The sequence below is a fragment of the Hemiscyllium ocellatum genome, chromosome 33 (genome assembly GCF_020745735.1).
Source record: "Hemiscyllium ocellatum isolate sHemOce1 chromosome 33, sHemOce1.pat.X.cur, whole genome shotgun sequence".
Classification (NCBI taxonomy): Eukaryota; Metazoa; Chordata; class Chondrichthyes; order Orectolobiformes; family Hemiscylliidae; genus Hemiscyllium; species Hemiscyllium ocellatum.
This window is the reverse complement of record NC_083433.1, coordinates 13472127-13481752: the sequence shown is the minus strand read 5'-3', so window position 1 is coordinate 13481752 and position 9626 is coordinate 13472127.

Below are 9626 nucleotides of genomic sequence, written 5' to 3'. Positions count from 1 at the left end.
TCTGGCACCATGTCTATCACTTTTAACTCCCAAGTCTCCCCTCCCACTCACCATGGCAACAGCAGTGTGTAGACGTTGCTGAGCAACAAATCACCAAGTCCCCCTCGAGAGTGCCTTCCTAACCTCTGACCTCTATGACCTGGATGGACAAGGGCACCATGGGAACACTGCTCCCAGAAGACAATTAGAGGAGGGTTAACCATAGCTGGCCTTGCTCCCATCTCATGACGCTTTTACTAACATTTGGCCTGCTATCTTGAAATCTCAATGGCCAACCTGTCAAATTCAGTGGTCAGCTTTAAGTTCACCACCACATGTTGAAATGGAGCGAATTGTGATGGAATCGTCCTTGGGATTAATTCTAACTGATGCTTTTATGTTTGGAGAAGGCAGATGTCTATTAATTCTCTCGTTTCACAGTGTTCCAAGGAGTAGTCAGTTGTGCTGTATTCCTAAAACTGACTAACTCCAAAATCATGCCGATTAATTCAGGTTTTATAATCCCCATCTGTTCTGGCACTTGCTAAATCCAATTTGTGCCCTAGAATCACAGTTAGACTTTGAAACAGCAGTAGTCCAGTCTCTATAAAAGCTTTGCACTTTTAGCTAGAGTTAAATACATGTAGGCAGTGAGTGGGAGCAGTTTATTTCTAACTAATCACTTCCAATAGAACTCAACCTTTCTTACAGCAACTTCCCCCGGTTCCTTTTGTCCCTGTTCACTTCTGGTTTTTTTTCGTTAACTCTGGCTCTCTCCTGCAGATTGAAAAACAATCATGGAAATGTTTTTTTTCTTTCTTTCAAGGTGCTGAGGGTGCATAAAGAGGCATCTTTCATGCTTTGGTTGCTTTGAAGGTTGACAAATATTAGCCTATGACTGCACAATTGTGAGCTCGCAGTCAGATTGTGGGATGCTGGGACTCACAATAGATTGAGATATATTTAGTCTGAGAACGGTTTAGTGGGTCTTTGTCTCTCAAGTCCAAGCCAACAAAGGTCATTTTTTCTCTGTTGTTCGTAAAACTCAATAAAATTCTATGCCACTCATATAAGAGATCCCAAGGTTTTCGTATGAGAGAGATGTTCTTCTATGAACAACTGTCCAACGTTCTTCAGGCCTGTGTAGCCAAGGATGACTCATTCCACCCTGGCTCATTGTGATCCATTCTGCGATCCCCATGGTCTGTCACATGCAGAGCATGTGGGGCTTGAAGAGAAAACAAGGGACTGTACTTGCAGGGAGGTGATGGTCCAGTGGTATTGTCACTCAACTACTAATCCAGACACCCACCCAATTTTCTGGGGACTGGGTTCAAATCTTAGAGTCATAGAGAAACACAGCATGGAAACAGACCCTTCGGTCCATGCTAACCAGATATCCCAACCCAATATCACCTTCCAGCACCCAGTCCATATCCCTCCAAACCTTTCCTATTCATATACCCATCCAAATGCCTCTTTAATGTTGCAATTGTACCAGCCTCCACCACTTCCTTTGAATCCAATAATAAAAAAATCTAGGAATTAGGAGTCTAATGATGACCATTGCCAATTGTCATTGGGTCACTAATGTCCTTTAGGGAAGGAAATCTGCCATCCTTACCTGATCTGGCCTACATGTGAATCCAGACTCACAGCAATGTGGTTGACTCTTAACTGCCTTCTGGATGGGCAATAAATGCTGGCTTTGCCAGCAATGAGTGAATTTTTAAAACAAAATGATTATGGATGGCAGACCAGAGCAAAAGAGAAGCTGAATATGTGATAGTAAGAGCTAAGAGTGAGAAAATGGGTGATCTGTGCTGCACGTCAGAGCTCTGCTCTTCAGAGGTCTTAACCTGATAAAGAGGCAGTGCTCTGAAAGCTTGTGATTTGTTGGCCTGTTACCTGGTGTCATGTGACTTCTGACCTTGTCCAACACCAGCATCTCCACATCTTGTAAGCCAGACCAGGTAAGGATGGCAGTTTCCTTCCCTTAAGGAACATAGTGAACCAGATGTTTTTTTTTGCCAGACCATTGATCCATGGATATCATTAGTCTTAATTCCAGATTTTTATTGGATTCAATTCCACCACCTGTGACGACAGGACGCAAACCTGGTTCCCAATAGCATTACCTGGTCTCTGGGTTAACAGAGAGAAAGTGAGGACTGCAGATGCTGGAGATCAGAGTTGAAAAGTGTGGCGCTGGAAAAGCACAGCAGGTCAGGCAGCATCCAAGGGGCAGGAAAGTCAATGCCTTGAACTTCAGCCCTTCTTCAGGAATTACCATTGCTGCCTCACAGCATCAGGGAACTATGTTTGATTCCAGCCTTGGGCGACTGTCTGTGTGGAGTTTGCACATTCTCCCCGTGTCTGTGTGGGTTTCCTCCGGGTGCTCCGTTTTCCTCCCACAATCCAAAGATGTGCAGGTCAGGGTGGATTGGCCATGCTCAATTGCCCTATAGTGTTCAGAGATGTATAGGTTAGGTGCATTAGTAAGGGGTAAATGTAGAGTAATACAGTAGGGGAATGGGTCTGGGTGGGTTACTCTTCGGAGGGTCAGTGTGGTCTTATTGGGCCAAAGGGCCTGATTCCACACTGCAGGGATTTTATGATTCTATGACTAGCAGTCCAGTGATAATACCACTAGGCCATTGTGCCCCCAACATCTCTCACTCTGGGCTGTCCTCCCTCCTCCCCCCACCTCTATTCCAACTTCAGCATAAATACCACTTATCTCCAGCTGCTAACAGTTCTGAGGAAGAGAAACATTAACTTTGCTTTCTTCCCACAGATGTTGCCAGACCTGCTGAGTTTCTCCAGTAATTTTTGTTTTTGTTCCCTAGAATATTACCTGGCTCTCTAGGTTAATAACAGTATCTGATTTACAGTATCTGCAGTTCTTTTGGTTTTCACTAGATTCATAGCCCAGTGGTAATAACCAACTCCCCGATCAAACCCAAGAAACAACTGAAATAGGGAGCTCAAAAAGAAAGGCATGGCTTCGAAACAAAAATGAATCAAGGCTCTTGTTTATCACTGGGGCTAAAAATCATCAAAGCACCCGGTAACACAGCACAGAAAGAGGCCATTCAGCCCATCGTGACTGCTGTGAGTCTTCCAAAGACCAACCATACTCACTAGCCCCGTTGCTCAATTGCCTCAAGGGTTTGTCTGATAGTGCGCTGCATCATTCCATTTCCCTTCCTGGAAGAGATTACTGAGCTCTGCTTTCACCTCACGCATTACATTCCAGATTGGAACAACTTACCGTGTTAAGAGATGGTTGGTGGGGAGAGGAGAGTTACTGCACTTAATCCATCTGACAGCATGGACTGGGGCGAGTATTTCAGGCCACAGATTCATGGCCAGTGCTTTGAGTAACAAAGCCAAAGGAAGTGCTCGATCAGCTTTGCCTTCTGCAGGAAGTGCAACAGAGCTGCTCCTTCAACAAGGTCATGCTGTCCTTGGCTTTTTTTCAGAGAGGTCGTAAAAGCAGCAATTCTGAGAAGGTTTGAAGAGTTTTAGGGCCAATTTGATTATAGGAGAAAGTGAGGGCTGCAGATGCAAGAGATCAGAGCTGAAAAGTGTGGCGCTGGAAGTGCACAGCGGGTCAGGCAGTACCCAAGGAGCAGGGGAGTCGACGTTTCAGGCATAAGCTCTTCATCAGGAATGTGCATCAGTTCTCCCAGCTCAGCTTTGGTTTGGGGTTTTTGCAGTCTGGCTGTTCACTGAAAGCAGTCAGTCAGTATGAGACTGCTGGTCCAAGAAGCAACTCCATGGCAGAAGGTGTTCCAGGCTGATTCTCTCTGCCATCTCTCTCTATCTCTCTCTCTCTCTCCTGTAAGATCCTGTGTTTGATTTTACCTTTTATGCCAAGGTAGCAGAAATTTGGAATAGCATCATTAAGTTGGGATGATCTGTTGGGTTTTCGTATAGGTTAGGTTATTCTGTTCTCTTTTATTTGTGTTTCATTCGGTAATATTGCAGATAAGTTCTGTTTTGTTTAAAACTAAGTGGTTTGACTCGCAGCATCTCTCCTGGAATATCCACTGTGCACCTGCTTAAAACAACCAGCAAAGTTAGGGTCTGGATTAGAGTGGTGCTGGAAATGCACACCAGGTTAGGCAGTGTCCGAGGAGCAGGAAAATGAACGTTTCGGGCAGGAGCCTTTCTTCAGGAATCGATGAAGGGCTCCTACCTGAGGGTTGGCGAGGATTCAATGGGCTGAATGGCCTGTTTCCACAGTGCAGGAATTCTATGAAAGACCATTCCTCTGTCAGTCAGAACAAGATGTAGCTGTGTTGAGCACTGTCTCTTGTTCAAATAGCCTAATGGCCATCATGGGTTGGGTATGGAGGGGTGCACTAACAGGGCCGAATACCAACAGGTGCCAGGAAAAGGCAGGCTTCTGGCAACGAGAAAGATGAGCCAGCATTTCCTCAGCTTGACTTTCACAGCTGGTGGTGTTTTCACTTGAACAGTGACCCCAGCCAGAGCTAATATTCCTGAAGGTGGAGCACCAACCTTCCTTTTGTTCTGATTAGAAGCATCAAAATGACTGCTATTTTCGCTTCTGAGACAGCATTAAGCCCCAATCAGTGTATTGTGACACCTCTCCTCAGCCAGCTACATCGCTATGGTAACTGGATATCATGGAGGGAGTGCAGTTGATGTCGATGTTTCAAAACCATGCCAGTTCACCCTTTCCTGACTCGTACCCATTGCCCACTCCCACTTCTCCCCTGTCACATCCCCAAAGCTAATAGAAAGTTCTGGAATGGGTCTGACTGAGCAGCAGTGGCAAGGCTCCATGAGTTGGTTATCTTCTGGATATTATTAAACTAGAAAGAGTGCAGAAATAAACCTTACTAGGATACTACCTGGGCTGGAAGGTTTGAGTTATAAGGAGAGGCTGGGAAAGCTGAGACTTTATTTCCCTAGAGCATAGGAGACAGCGGGATGAACTTATAGAGGTTTACACAATCATGAGGGACATAGATAAGGAGGATAGCCAGTTGCTTTTCCCCAGGGTACAGGAGTCTGAAACTAGGGGGCATAGGTTTAAGGTGACCAGAAGGGTCCAAAGGAATAATTCTTTCACACAGAGGGTGGTGAGTGTCTGGAACAGGCTGCCAGAGGTAGTGGTGGAGGTGAGTACAGCTTTGTGATTTAAGAAGCATTTGGACAGGTACATGGATGGGACAGATATGGATGGATATGGACCGAACGCAGGCAAATGGGACAAGATTAATCGTAAAAATTGGATGGCATGGACAAGTTGGGCTGAAGGGCCTATTTCCATTCCCTGGAGTTCTATGATTCTGACTGTAAGACCTCCCAGTTCCCCCTCTTAATGTGCTGCTGTTCCTTTAAAAGGTTATGGTGACCTTGGTTTTTTTTCCTCAGGTGGTCGTAAAACCACAGGTTCTGAAATGTCTGGGCTTGGATGGGTTTTAGGGCTAATTTAATTACAGCTGACAGATACTGCCTCAGGCAAAAGGCTTTCAAGTTTGAAAGAAACATGTACAACAAAAGGGGAGTGGCCAGTTCTCCCAGCTCAGCTCAACTCTGGTTTGGTTTGGGGTTTTAGCAGTCTGACTGTTCACTGAAAGCAGTCAGCCAATTTGACTCTGCTGCTCCAAGAAATAGTTCCATGAAAGAAGGTGTTCCAAGTTAAATCTCTCTGCCATTTCTCTCTTTCTTGTTTGATTTTACTTTTTGCACCAAGGGGTGTTTATGGGAATTGTTGCAAGTATTTGGAACAGCATCATTAAGTTGGGATAATCAGTAGGGTTTCTGGATAGGTTAAGTTATTCGTTATTCTGTTCTCTTTTGTTTGTGTTTCATTCGTTAATCTTCTAAATAAATTCTGTTTTGTTTAAAAATAAGTGGTTTGACAAGTTGCATCTCTCCTGGATTGTCCACTATACATCTGCTAAAACCAACCAGCAAAGTTAGGGTCTGGGCTGCTTTCTTGCAACGTTTTGAGGATGTCTAGTCTGGTCCATAACATCCTCAATCAGACTGGTGCATGGCAATGATAATTTTTCTACCGATTTCCTGTTGAAAGTTGTAGTCAGCCCTTTCAAATATTTATGTACTCGAACAAAATGGTAGCAGAGGATCCCTGGAGAGAGAACTCAGTAAATCACTATCAAAGTCCATTATCTTCACACCATGTAGAAAACGATTGTCACTGTAACTTCTGGCCTCATCAGGACCAATGCAAGAATGCCACATTTTTTAAGTTGGGGAGCCAATCGGACTACCATTGCTGTCTCCATGGCGATGCCTCAGCCAAAGACTTGACTTGCCAACAAAACGACGGCCTATTTTCCTGTAGGAAATGTGTTGCAGTCTGCCTCCAAACTCTGTCCCTGTCTGCATCTCTCACTCTGCCTGAAGGGGCAGCGCACTGAAAGCTTGTGATTTTAACTAAAGTTGTTGGACTAAAGCCAGGTGCTGTGTGACTTCTGAGCCAATACTGTAAACCGTTGGAATTGTTCAAAATTTGGCATTCTTGCATTTGTCCTTATGAGTGCACGCCAATGAGGCTTGGAAATATGTCTTTGGAGTGCTACATTTTGTGCAGCTCCCTGATTCTCAACTTGAAATTGAAAGTAAGCTGGTTTGAGTTTGGACATCAACATTTATGGGTTAAATCTTTAGCCTTGCCCCCCCCAACTACTGAACTCCCAGAGGTGCTGAAAGAGAGTTTGCTAATATGACGAACTGGGATGATAAGCCAGAGATGTGGACCAGTTATGCAGCAGTAGGAGTTCAAGACCCATAATGGCAGATGGGGAAATTAAATTTAATTACATTTATTTAATTAAATACAATCTGAACCGAAAAGTTAATACCTTCAGCATCTGATGCAAAGAATGGTGTGATTTAAACTCCCACACATTCTGCAGTGCTGTCTGCTTACATGCAACTTATATGATTTTCTGGAGCATCGGAGGCTGAGGGGTGACCTTACAGAGGTTTATAAAATCATGAGGGGCATGGATAGGGTAAATAGATAAGGTCTTTTCTCTGGGGTCGGGGAGTCCAGAACTAGAGGGCATAAGTTTAAGGTGAGAGGGGTAAAATATAAAAGGGACCTAAGGGGCAAAGTTTTCACACAGTGTTGGTATGGAATGAGGTGCCAGAGGAAGTGGTGGAGGCTGGTACAATTACAGCATTTAAAAGGCATCTGGATGGGTACATGAATAGGAAGGGTTTAGAGAGATATGGGCCAAATGGGACTAGATTAATTTAGGATAACTGGTCAGCATGGACGAGTTGGACTGAAGGGTCTGTTTCCATGTTGTACATCTCTATGACTCTACTTACATAATAGATTGAGATGGCAAATAGATGAGGAGAAATTTTTTCTCTCTGGGAGGAGGGAATCTGTGGAATTCTTTACCCCAGAGGACTGTTCAGGTTAGTTTAGATATGTTCATTATTGGAAGAGAAGGATGTTTAATCATGAAAGGAATCAAGGATTATAGGAATAAAGCAGGCATGTGGAGTTGAGCATTATCAGATCAGCAAAGATCTTATTGAATAGCAGAACAGATTTGATGGGCTGAATGACCTCATTCTGCACTCACGTCTTATCGACTTTTTTTAGTTCATCCAGAAATAGAAGGCTCTTAAGAACTGCAAGTCACCATATAAAGTATTCCACTATAATGCATATTTTGTTAACACAAATTAGCAGAAACAAGATTGACACATCGGGGCCACTTATTTCCACAGTGTGAACTTTTTAAACGTGTGTTGGTTAAAACACTATTACAATGCCAACACTTTAACCGTTATATCTAAAATGTCATTTTCCTATAATGCACAAGAACACCAACCATTACATTATAGAAGAACTACCTGTAGTGCCAGTCTCTCATTACAGAGCAACGACTGTACTGGCAGCACTACTGCCTCTCAGTGCCAGGGACCCGGGTTCGATTCCAGCCTTGGGTGACTGTCTGTGCGGAGTTTGCTCATTCTCCCTGTGTCTGTGTGGGTTTCCTCCAGGTGCTCTAGTTTCCTCCCACAGTCCAAAGATGTGCAAGTTAGGGTGGATTGGTCATACTGAATTGCTCTGTAGTGTCCAGGGATGTGGAAGATAGGTGGGTTAGTGGGAATTATAGTGTAAGAGGGATAGATACAGGGGGCTGAGTTTGGGAGGGATGCTCTGGAGGGTCAGTGCAAACTGAATGGGCTGAAAGGCCCCTTTCTGCAATGTAGGGATTCTATGATTGTATGACTAGTAGGGATTTCACCTGAAGGTCACCATGCCTCAGGTGAGGGACAAGGTCAAGAAGAATCTTCATGGTAACCTCAGCTGGTGCAGGAATCAAACCCATACCACTGGTATGGTCAGTGGTCAACTTAGTCAACCAACAACCCTCTCTTACCAATAGAGAGATGCTGGCTGTACAAACTGCAGCATAGAAGTCAGCTTGACATGCAAAATTAACCCATTTTCCACAATGCCCTCTCCACCCCCCATCGTCTATATAGTTGTCCTAAACGATATCTCTTTTTCCAGCCATGGCATAGTAAACTCATTATTAGTCAGCTAGGAGAAAGTGAGGATGGCAGATGCTGGAGATCAGAGTCGAGAGTGTGGTGCTGGAAAAGCACAGCAGGTCAGGCAACATCCGGGGATTTCCCTGATGAAGGGCTTATGCCCGAAACGTCAATTCTCCTGCTCCTCAGATGCTGCCTGACCTGCTGTGCTTTTCCACCACTGCACTCTCGACTCATTATTAGTCAGCCCCAACTTTCCACACAGCAATTGTACATTTGACCTCCTGGGATTGTACCCTCTGGCCAGGCAGCGGGTGACAATGGGATAGGCGGAGAAGACACGCGAGAGTTGAAGTCAAGCTCAGTCTTGCACCGAATGCTGAAGACATTCCAAATGACCAACCGGCCACACTCGCGCCTGGTGCACAAGTCAAACTCTGCAAGGACTTGCAAGCTGTTTACAAGGCAACATCTACGGTACAGAGTTCTGTTTTGCTTATCTCTCATCCCTTAATGAATGACCTGCTTTAACTTGCTTGAGAGCTTTCGGATGATTCATTAATTAGATTCCTGGCATTGCAATTTGCAGGTTAAAACAAGGCTAAGGACAGCTTGCCTCATTGATTTCATTACGAGATCCCACAATTTCTTGGTCATGATCTTTTCAAGAAGCAATGAAGGGAATTAGATGGGTTTGCATAAGCTGCGCTCTCAGCTAGCCACAACATACTCCAGTTGCCAAGGAAGAAAATCAATTAGATTTCCGCCCAGCTCAGAGTGTTCGGTTAAATATTTCTCACAATCATTTCTCAGTTTATGAACACAGAAACCGACAGAGGTAGGAAATATTGATGGTCACCTGGGCAACCTGGCCTCAAGGAAAAACTTATCCAGAGGTGAAATTAACGTAAGCAACTGACGTGAGATACTTAGTCTAGCCACACAAGTGCTGAGTGTACCTTCACAGCTGCTCACTCTGCAATATTATCATATCTTCAGAGATAAAGTCATTAAATACATAAAGCAAAATCATTTTAGTGCTCTATTTGCTCGTGGGATGAGTGTGTTGCTGGGTCAGTTATCATTTATTGGCGGCACAGTAGCTCAGTGGTTAGCAC